This window comes from Sciurus carolinensis, unplaced genomic scaffold (assembly GCF_902686445.1).
Source record: "Sciurus carolinensis unplaced genomic scaffold, mSciCar1.2, whole genome shotgun sequence".
Taxonomy (NCBI): Eukaryota; Metazoa; Chordata; class Mammalia; order Rodentia; family Sciuridae; genus Sciurus; species Sciurus carolinensis.
In genome coordinates this window covers 316959-327780 of record NW_025920126.1, presented here as the reverse complement: position 1 = coordinate 327780, position 10822 = coordinate 316959, and the positions used below count along the sequence as shown (strand labels likewise).

Here is a 10822-nt window from a genome sequence, read left to right as displayed (position 1 = left end):
AAATTTACATTGCATAAACTATGACCCTATAATACCACAAATGAAAGTATTTGACAAAAGGGGAGTAGTTAGGATACAGATGGGGATCATTGGGTAAAAAGATAATAAGACCTCAAGGCCAGTATAAGAGAAGGAGGAGGATAAATTTGGGGAGAATGGGCATATTCTTACCCCTACTTCTTACTGCAAGTAGAAGTTATCAATATTTATCTTTTTGTACCTAATATACCCCCATGAAGTAATTCCTTTGTAAAAAGATTTGAAGTCTTTTTTAAAAATTTGACAACCACCACCATAATCAATAGGAAATGAGTGAACAAATTTAAGATTGAAAATTCCACAAATACTTTCCCAAGCATGTAAAGGATGTAACTGTCTCCTATTTTTGAAAATAAACTCAGTCCTTTTTCTCCCTCAGAATTTTTGGGACCTTCTGAGATGCTTTCCTCTATCAATTCCTTCTACCCTTCTGATTGAGCAGTAAAGGAAGGTTTATTCTTGGCTAATAATAGGTCTCCCAGATCATCTTCTCAACCTGTTGGAGTATGGGAAGTTATAGATACAGGGTAAAATAAATGAGAGAAACAATATAATAAGACAAAAGTAGGAGATTTCAACATACCATTCTCACTAACACACAGGACTCCCACATAGAAAATCTGCAAAGATACATCAGATTTTGTCAGATATAGATCAGATTAAATTTAGAAAGGATTATCAGATTGAATTGAGAAAGGATGATCAGATTCATAAAGATCAGTTGAATTCAACACACATCTATAGAATATTTTATTCAACAATTCAATCACTAATGAAATATTTCCCCAAATTGATCACATATTAAGCCATAAAACAAGTACAAAATGATAAGCAAATGCAAAAATATTAAAATAATCTCATAAATGATTTTTTGATATTGATGGTATGAAATTTGAAATCAGAAACAAGAAAAACTACAGAAATTATGGGAACACATGGAGATTGAACAATAGACTATTGAATGATGAGTCATTGAAGAAATTAGAGGGAAATTTAAAACTCTCAGAATTAATCAAAAATTAGAAATAAAACAATATAATCTCTGGATATGACAAGGTCTAGAAGCAAAATTTATAGTTATGAATGTCTGTATTATAAAAAGAGAGATCTCAAACAACTAATGATGCATTACATGGTTTTAGAAAAAAGAACAAAACAATATTAAAACTAGTAGAAGAAAGGAAATAATATAGATAGAAATTTAAGTTAATGAAATAGAAATTAAAAGAATAATAAAAGGATCAGTAAAAAAAGATATGACTCTTGGACATATTAATGAGATTGATAAGTCCAAATTAATATATGTAGAGAGAGAGAGAAGGGCTATCACAACAGATGAAATTGAAATCCAGGGGAACACTGGGGACAATTTTGAAAAAATATATTCCAATAAATTGAAAAGTCTAGGCACATATTACCTACCAAAACTAAACTAAAAACATATAAAAAACATAAACACATCAAAAATAAATGAGATTGAAGCAATAATAAAGCTTCCCAACAAAGAAAAGCAGACTAGATGCTTCACAGCTGAATTTTACCTAATCTTTACAAAAGAGGTAATACAAATATTTCTAAAATTATTCCATTAAATTTAAAGAAAGGAAATGTTTCCAATCTCATTCTATGAAGCCCGTATCACCCTAATACCAAAACTGAATATGACTAGTTCAAAGAAAAAAAACCTACAGAAAAATATCATCAATGAACCATAGATGCAAAACTCCTTAATAAAATATTAGCAAATTGAATTAAAATTGCATTATAAAGACCACATGCCATAATCAAATTGATTTCTTCTCAGAGATGCATGAGTATTTCAAAATCTTCAAATCAATAAAATTGTAATATACCACATAAATATAAAAACAAACATCACATGGTCATCTCAATAAATACAGAAAAAAATTTGAAAAATGTTGATACCTCTTCATGATAAAAACTTTGAAGAATCTAGGGATAGAAGGAACTTACCTCAATATCATAAAAACTATGTATGACAAACCTAAAGCTGGCATTATACTGATGGAGAAAAATCTGGAAACATTTATTCTACAATCAGAATCAAAACAAAGATGTTCAGTCTCATCACTCCTATACAATACAGTACTTAAAATTTTGACCAGAGCAATTAAGCAAGAGAAGAAAAAATAAAAGAAATGGAAACAAGAAAGGAAAAAGTCAAATTATCCCTATTTGCAGATGATATGATCCTATATTAGAAGACCCTAAAGCTTCCCTCAGAAGCTTTCTAGTATTGATAAACAAATTCAACCAAGTAGCAAGATACAAAAGCAACATACAAAAAACAATAAGTTTTCTATGTAACAATGATTAATCGACTGAGGAAGAAATCTGGAAATCAATTCTATGCACAGTTGCTTAAAAAAATGATGCCTAACAATGAACCTAACCAAGGAGGTGAATGTCCATTATAATGAAAATTACAGAACACTGAAGAAAGAAATTGAAGAATACACTAGAAAATGGAAAGAACTCCCAGATATATGGATAAGCAGAATTTATATTGTTAGCATGTCCATATTGCAAAAAGTTATCAGTAGATTCAATGCATTTCCCATCAAAATACCTATGAATGTGTTTCACAGAAATGAAAAAGTATACTAAAATTCATAAGGAAAAACAAAAGACCCAGAAAATCCAACTAATCCTGAGCAAAAAGAATAATGCTGAACATAAACTATATAGCTTTTTATGTACAAATTAAAAGAGAAGAAAGAGAAAATCTCAGATCTAAGCATCCATCTCAAGAGACTAGAAAAAGACTGAATTACAAAGTCAGAATTCTAAAAATAAGAGCAGAAATTAATGAATACAAAATGAATATCAAAGAGAATATGTACCAATTCAAATTTTTTTGCTTTGTGAAAACTAATAAGATAATTTTTATAGATCAACAAGAAAAGAGAAACAGTGTATGTTACATTTATTGGCATGTAATAAGAATATAAAAACAGGTGTGCAAATATAAAAACAGGTGTGAAAATATAAAAATGAATAAAAAGTTTTTCTGCACAACTTTTTGCCAATGAGTACTCATATAATTACTGAAGTATTTCATTTGTACCTTACCACCGTATCAAACACACACAAGTCTCCAGGGCCAGATGATCACTTTAAGAGAATTACTGAAAATATTTAAATAATAAATAAAAACAAAACCAACCTTGGACACTCTATTACACAAAAGAAAAAAGTGGAAAATCTTCCCTACACTTTCCATGAAATCATAATACTCTTGATATGAAAAAGTACCTAGGAAATTTACATTAGAAGTTGTCATAACATAGACACAATAACTCTAAATTGATTATTAGCAAATTAAATCCTTAAAAATAAATAAGACACTAAATCACAAGCAAGTTCAGCTTATTCTAGTATGTAAAACTGATTGCTGGTCATCATCACATTGACAAAATAGAAGACAAAAATGCAATCAATGCATTAGATAAAAAGAATGATTTGATAGAATAACAAAATGGTTCATTGTTAATACTCAGCAAACAGGGAGTAGAGGAGAATTCTCTTGATCTTGTAAGTGTTGTCTTCAAATATTCTATCAGGAATGTAGCTTGGTGACAGAGAACTTGCTTACCATTCATGAGACTTTGGGTTTGATCCCAGAACCACACACAAACACACACACAGAGAGAGAGAGAGAGAGAGAGAGAGAGAGAGAGAGAGAGAACCAAAATACAATGTCCTACAGTAAACATTTAGTTAAAGGTGAATTATAGAAAGTTCAACTTCTGAGATCAGGATGGGACAAGAATGTCTGCTCTTGCCTCTTCTATTGAACACAGTACTGGATGACTTATTCACTGTGGAGGCATATGATAAAGAACAAAATATATGAAAATTTGAATGCAAGACTGAAAACTGTTGCTATTTTAGACAATTTGAGTACCTACTTTAAAATTCAGTTCAGATAAATCTATGAATTATTAGAATTAGTAAGTGAATTTAGCAGTCAGGACATAGAATCTGAAAACACACAAGGAGATGGAACAATTCAATTATTGATACTGCATCACAAGTCACAATGAGTTCAGTGACATTATATGCCACATTTAATGTGTTATCCCTCACTAGCAATATATAATTTCATAATAATGTGTAAAATCACAATGAAAACTTTAATGAGGTATTTTCATTAATTCTTACACTTGGAATACATGTGTTGCCTAATATGATTTCTGCATAACTTTCACTGAAGAAACCTTGGTCCTAAACATATCCTTCTGCATATTTCGATGTTTCTTTCAGTGACAGTGTTCAAAAGGTGCTCAAAATATATGCCCATTGAATGACTGAATAGATGACTATAATATTTTTTCAGTTTCTAAAATCTCATAAAACTATGCTATTATTCAAATCCCTTTCATTAAGTTGAATGATTTTTTCTTTTTCAGAGATCAAATCTTGTTTGTTTTGTAGTGCTAGAGGTAGAACATAAGTAAAACATGATATACAAGTACTCAATCACTGAGTAACACCCCATCAACAGATAAAAGTTTTAAATACCTCTTCTCTCTTAGCAATATCATTATCAAATTTTCTTCTCCAATCAAGTTAAATATGCAACATATTCTTTTGCATGCCCCTGTTATTGATGTGTAAACTAACCTCCCAGAGCTGAGAGAAGCTTTTAGGTTCTGTTAAGAGCAGAGTACACCAATTAACTGTGAACACACTGGTTCCCAATTACAGCCATTAGTTGTGTCACAATAATTCTGTGATGTAAAATGAGTTATTTTTCCTAAACCTCACTTTATGTAGTTAAAAATGGGCAAAATAACACTTACCTCTAAGGGTTACTGTAAAGATTAAAATGTGATCATATATGCTACATCCTTTGCATAAGACCGCACTCATGATAAGTATTTAATTAATTAGTTTTTACAAATTAGTGACTATACAATTCCTATATATGCTCTCTACTGGGAACTCTGAAAGTTCTAAGTAAGAAATTATGCAGATAAATCTATTTGCAAAAGGAATTTTCAAAAAGATATTTTTAAATGTTGCATAATAAGTGTACTCATTTTATTTAGAGTATTTTTTTATTTGACATGTTTTGGGCATAGTGGGTAATGAAGAATATGAGGACCATTGCTGTAACTTCATTGACACAGTGCAATTATTTTCCTGAATGCAACAAACTCCCCTCAAATAAAGATGCTAAACAGAAGAAAATCTATATTTCTTTTTTTAAAAAGTCACTAATTCTGAAGAGAAGCAAGTTAAAACTCAGTTATTAAGTTCTCCAAGTTCTACCAAAAACAATGAAGGCATTTGCTAATTTCCTGTGTATTATGGTTTAGATGACAGATGATCTCAGAAGCACATGTGTGAGACAATAAAAGAATGTTCAGAGGTGAAATGATTAGATTATGAGATGTTTAACCTTATCAGTGGATTCATCCACTAATATGGTTTACTGGGTGATAACTATAGGCTGGGTAATGTATGTCTGGAAGAAGTAGGTAACTGGGAGCATGACTTTGGGATATATATTTTGCCCCTTGTGGGCAGAACTCTTTCTGCTTCCTGATTGCTATGCCTTAAGCTGATTTCCTCCACCATGTCTTTCCACCATGATGTTATTCCTCACTGTGAACCCAGAGCTATGAAGTCAGTCAACCATGGACTGACTCTCTGAAACCATGAGTCAAAATAAACTTTTCCTCTTTTAAGTGGTTCTTGTCAGTTCTTTTATTCACAGTGATGCAAAAGCTGACTGAAATGCTCTGGAATCACTTTGGAATATTCTGAATATGGTGGCCTTCATTAGACAATTCGTTGATCTTTACTGGTATCAGTCAACAATAGTATAGGTATTAATAAGCGAGAAAGTAAAATGGGCAGAAAATTACATACTAATTCAAGTAACTCCAAAAATTCATTTTCATTTTATCATTAGTAATAAAAATTAGGTTCATTTAAGGTTCAAAATAGTCCAAAACCTTGGTTAAGATTTGAAGTAACAACTATTACTAGGGTTACCTTAAAAGAGGGACAGATGTGTGGTCAAATCCTTTCTAGATTAATTGGTTCTGTCTTTGCCTAACAAAATTATAGATTTAGAATATAATTAGAGGCTCAAAGTAAGTAAGTACACCTATGAAACAATATTTGTGTTCTATCTGGGACTGTTTAAACACTGGTGGAGCAATGTAAAACTTGGGAATCCCGCCTTTTTGAAAAGTACATACAGTAAACAAAACATGAAGAGCCAGAAATTTCTAATGTAGCAGTCATGTAGTTGATGCACAGCCTTCATTTAGTGTTAACTCTTTATTGAGACATGAATAATTTGTAATCAGATACAGCAATGGAACAAATTATTTCACATGAACTTTCTAGGCACCAGGATTTTTAATTAGTGATATTGTTCTTTAGAATTTTTAAATTATAAGATATAAAAGAAAATGTGAAGGTTGAGTGTCAAAGTTCATAGAATGGATACAAATTAAATGATGGAATATTTCCGATCACTCTAAAGCCCTGTTTACAAAATTTGGTTGGCTAACATTTTGCAGCAGAAATTTGGGTATAAAACCCTAAAATTATAGCAGGTTTTTTTGTACTTTTTTTGTTTATTGCTTATTAAACAAAGAGCTACAAATTGTAGTGGACAGATTCTATTCTCCAAATCCTAACTATAACATAGTCTAAAGGAGACATAACCTGAATTTTGAACTTGAAACTCCAAGAGACTGTAATGTTCTCTGTATCACAAGTAACTGCAAAATGTAAAAATAACTGTGAGACTCAGATTAACCACTGTGTGACTCAGTTAACAAGAATCCATAAGCACCGAGTATAACACGTTTAACATTATGGTAGTTGCTATGAATATATAAATAATAGAATTTCGAGATGTTGTCTTTTCTATTCAGGTATTTATTATTTTATTATTTTTTGTTTTAATGAAAATTTTGACTATTTAATAATTTGATATACAAAAACTATAAATCAGGAAGTAAAAGTCAGTCATTATCAAGACCCTCAGGTTAACAAAACGATCTTTGAGTGTGTATGTGTGTCTTTAATCTCCCTATTTCTTTTGAGTTTTGATGGTATAGGTATTTTCTGCCTTTTGTAAAGTGTAGTCTTAATTCTCAAGGATTTTAAGAGATTGTTTAGACATTCATACCAAATAAATACCTTATATGAACAAGATGACCCCATGCATATTTAAGGTCTTACTAGTTTGACACAGAATTTCAGGGGAGGGGAAATTGGTAGATGTTTTACTAATTAGGAAAGAACACCAGGAGGAGGTGAATTGGAACCTAGCCAATTAGTTTGGGTGGTATTTGTATAGTTAAAAAGAAAATGGCCAGAATGTTGCATACAAGAATGAAATTGGTGAGGACATGTAATGAAGAGGAACATAACTCCATAATTGCTGAATGTTCAGATATCCTAAGATATGAGACCAGAACTCCTGCTCATATTGTATCAGAGTTTCTCTAACATTATTCTAGTCAGCATATGATTGTCTTCAAGAATGAGAGTTGTGTGCTATTTTTCATTTAGGCATATAAACATGGTTCCATATGCAAATAAATAAAGCAAATTCCATTTTCTAAATATATTCTTCACCGTTAATTAATCCTTTTTAAGTGCCATGTATTTTTTCAAGACTTTCATAATTTAAGCATGAAAATTAATGTATGGAAAGCAGGAATGTACACAGGTTGAGAAACAGTTTCCTGCCTTAGAGCTCAAATTTGACTTCTTTTTTTTTTCAATTAATAACCACAATGGGAATTTAGTTATTTAATGCAACCACTAATCTAACATGTCACCAATAAAATCTAAGCAGATTTATCACAAAACCAGGGTTATATTCATTGGAAATGCATAAATAATCTATACAACTTAACATTATATGAGAAAAAGAATTTATAATATGTTCTCTTAATTTTTGATGGTTTTCAAATTTCATGGCACAATTATAAAAAAAAACTGTAAAAACAGATTTCAAATATATTCAATAAAACAGTAAAAAATTGAATAAGCCTTTAAATTTTCATACTCAAGATTTAAAACAACAAACTGGCCCCAATCTGTCAAAATTGACAGATAAATATTTACAATGACTAGACAAACTTCAGTTACAATGGTATTAGAGGTCTACCCCCTCCTTTTAAAACCCTTTGGGGTTAATTTCTCAATGCAAACATGTTTTTGTAAATACTGTGGATAATATAAACTTCAAAACATACCTACAATCAGGATAGGGATGAAAAATAACACATAAGTCAATCTTTTTTCTGACTTTTTAGCATAAAGCCTTCTGGTTCCCAGTCAACACTGTCCCTTAAAATAAGAGTAGAATGAATTCACCCTGTAGTGGCTGACATTCTTCTACAGAATTACCTTTTGCTATTTATCAAAGCAGGGCTTAAACTTCATTAATGTGCTTCTACAGAGTATAATTAGCAGAGCACCACATTTATAAACTGGTATAGCAACTCAAAATGCTAAATTAGCACACTTTTCAAACAGAAGCAAACCCATTTTTTCCACGTGCCATGCTGTTCTTGAAGCTTATGTGGCTACTGATAAGAAAAGAATTAGGGAAGCTTTGAACATATCTTGCACTTTTCATCAAGGTTAAAGTGCAAAGTATCTCCATATTTCTGATATTTTAATAGAGAGAAGAAACATCAAACGCATAATAAAGGAACTAAAGTGACAGTAAGAACTAATACAAAAAACTTTTAAATAAACAATTGAGGACTACATATTACTATCAATTTAATTTTTCTTTCTTCAGTGAAATATGTCAATGACCCATGTTCTCATAGAACTTAAGATTTTGATTCTCTTCCCCATGACCAGAACACCTAAACTTACAGGGAGGAAAAAAAAAGGGGGGGGGATAACATTGCATGACAATGGACACCAAGTTCATAAAGAACCTCTTTAAAAATGAGATATTATGGAAGAAAATATCATGAAAATAATAATCCTATGAGAATTGTTTTTAAGCACAGTAAGTTTGAGCCTCAGTCTTCATGAAGATACTACAGTTTGTATAGAAAACTATAAATATACAAGACTCCAAGGGAAAAAAATCAGAATACATATTAACAATCTTTAGGCCTAAAAAACTTTTGAGGGGAGAGGGAAAAGGATGGCCAACTGAATCTTGACTTAAGAATGCAGGACTATGAAAAATTCCTGGGTCAAAGGTGCTCCCAATGTAACCATACTTTGTGAGAGCACACAACTTAAGATATAGTCTTCAAAGGAAAGCAAAATTACTGAATGACTATAGTCCCTTCCAAAAAGTCAATCTTAAATTAAGGGGAAATGATTCTAAAAGTGTAAACGAGTCTGACTCAGAAAGAAAAATAGAACAACATATCCAAGATCTGTCCATAAAAGTAATGATGGTACATCTTTAATATTAAAGAAACAGGCTATAAAAAAGTTCAGTCTCAGAATTGGTTTTTAAAAGCTCATTTGTGCTCCTTGATGGGCGCATAATTAAGTTCCATGGGTTTATTTACTTTCCAGTACTTCTCACTGACCAGTTTCAAAGAAAAAGAGCCATTTAATACAGTGAACTGGCCACTTGCTGTTGCTATATAAATGGTATACTGCTTCTCACTGGCTGTATCAAGAGTCATCTGATTTGATTCTTCCTTGCTTCGAAGTTCTTCTAAAGCTAACCTCACAGCCAGATACTTGGATAAGTGATCAACAGTGGCATTACCTGAAGTCTTTATATATCTTGTCTGTGCACTGTCATCTTTCTCCATAAGTGTGGGATGAGGCCTGAATACTAATTCAATTTCACTAGCACCAACCATTACTGGATCAATTGCCACTGTTGCATTGTTATTATCAAGTTCAAGCCCAGAATCATCAGACGTTTTGGTCCGTTTGTTACAATGGGCCTGCTTTCTGATTGCTATGTGTGGATGCATTACTACAGTGTAAACTGTCACCATTATCTTCTGCTCCACTGCCATTTTCAATCTGTTGTTTCTTACCTCGCTGTAATCTGTTCATGGCCTGTATCTTCAGTCCTTCCTCAATGCTGTGACTGAGTGCCTGCTGATTATTGTGCTTGTTGATCCTGACTAATACTCTCTCTTGATGAGCTTCATACTCATCATGACTTGGATAAATTTTGCTGATAAGTGCATCAAAGTTTGGGTCTGGCCTTAGTGATCTTTTGGAAACTAACTTTTTCTGACAAGTAGGACATTCTTTGTTGCCACTTCTAAGGGCTCTGATAATACAATCTGCACAAAAACGATGCAAACACTCCTTTGTAGTCATTGTGTTCTTCAACATATCCAAACAAATTGGGCACGTTAATTCACTGTGTAGACTTCTAGGTGATACCACAATTTCCAAGCCATCTGTTATTGCCTCCTGAGGTGTTCGTTGTAATTCATATAAACTGAGTTCCCATGTTTTGCTTAATGGTTGAGTTCCATTTGTCTGCCCAGCTTGAGACATTGCGGCCCCCAGCCGGGGGCTCCGCTGGCCGCGGCCGGAGGGAGACTGGAGTATCAGCCGCCACGGCCGCCTGCGCTGCAGCACAATATAGCGAGCCTCGGCTTCCGCAATGGAGCTGGGGAAATACAACAGGGGCCGCTCAATATTCATGAGAGACTGAGGGGAAGCCGGCTCGGCCGCGCTGCGGGGAGGGCGGGAAGAAGCGAGCGGCGGAGGAGGTGGAGGCACGGGACTGGGACGTGCAGGCGCTGGGAGGCCCGCAGCGTGAGGG

The 10822-nt window shown here is 32.9% G+C and overlaps 1 pseudogene; it reads right to left on the bottom strand.

The window, feature by feature from the left end:
• Positions 1-9539: 9539 nt before the first annotated feature.
• On the bottom strand, positions 9540-10551 carry LOC124973947 (E3 ubiquitin-protein ligase RING2-like; annotated as a pseudogene).
• Positions 10552-10822: the final 271 nt, after the last annotated feature.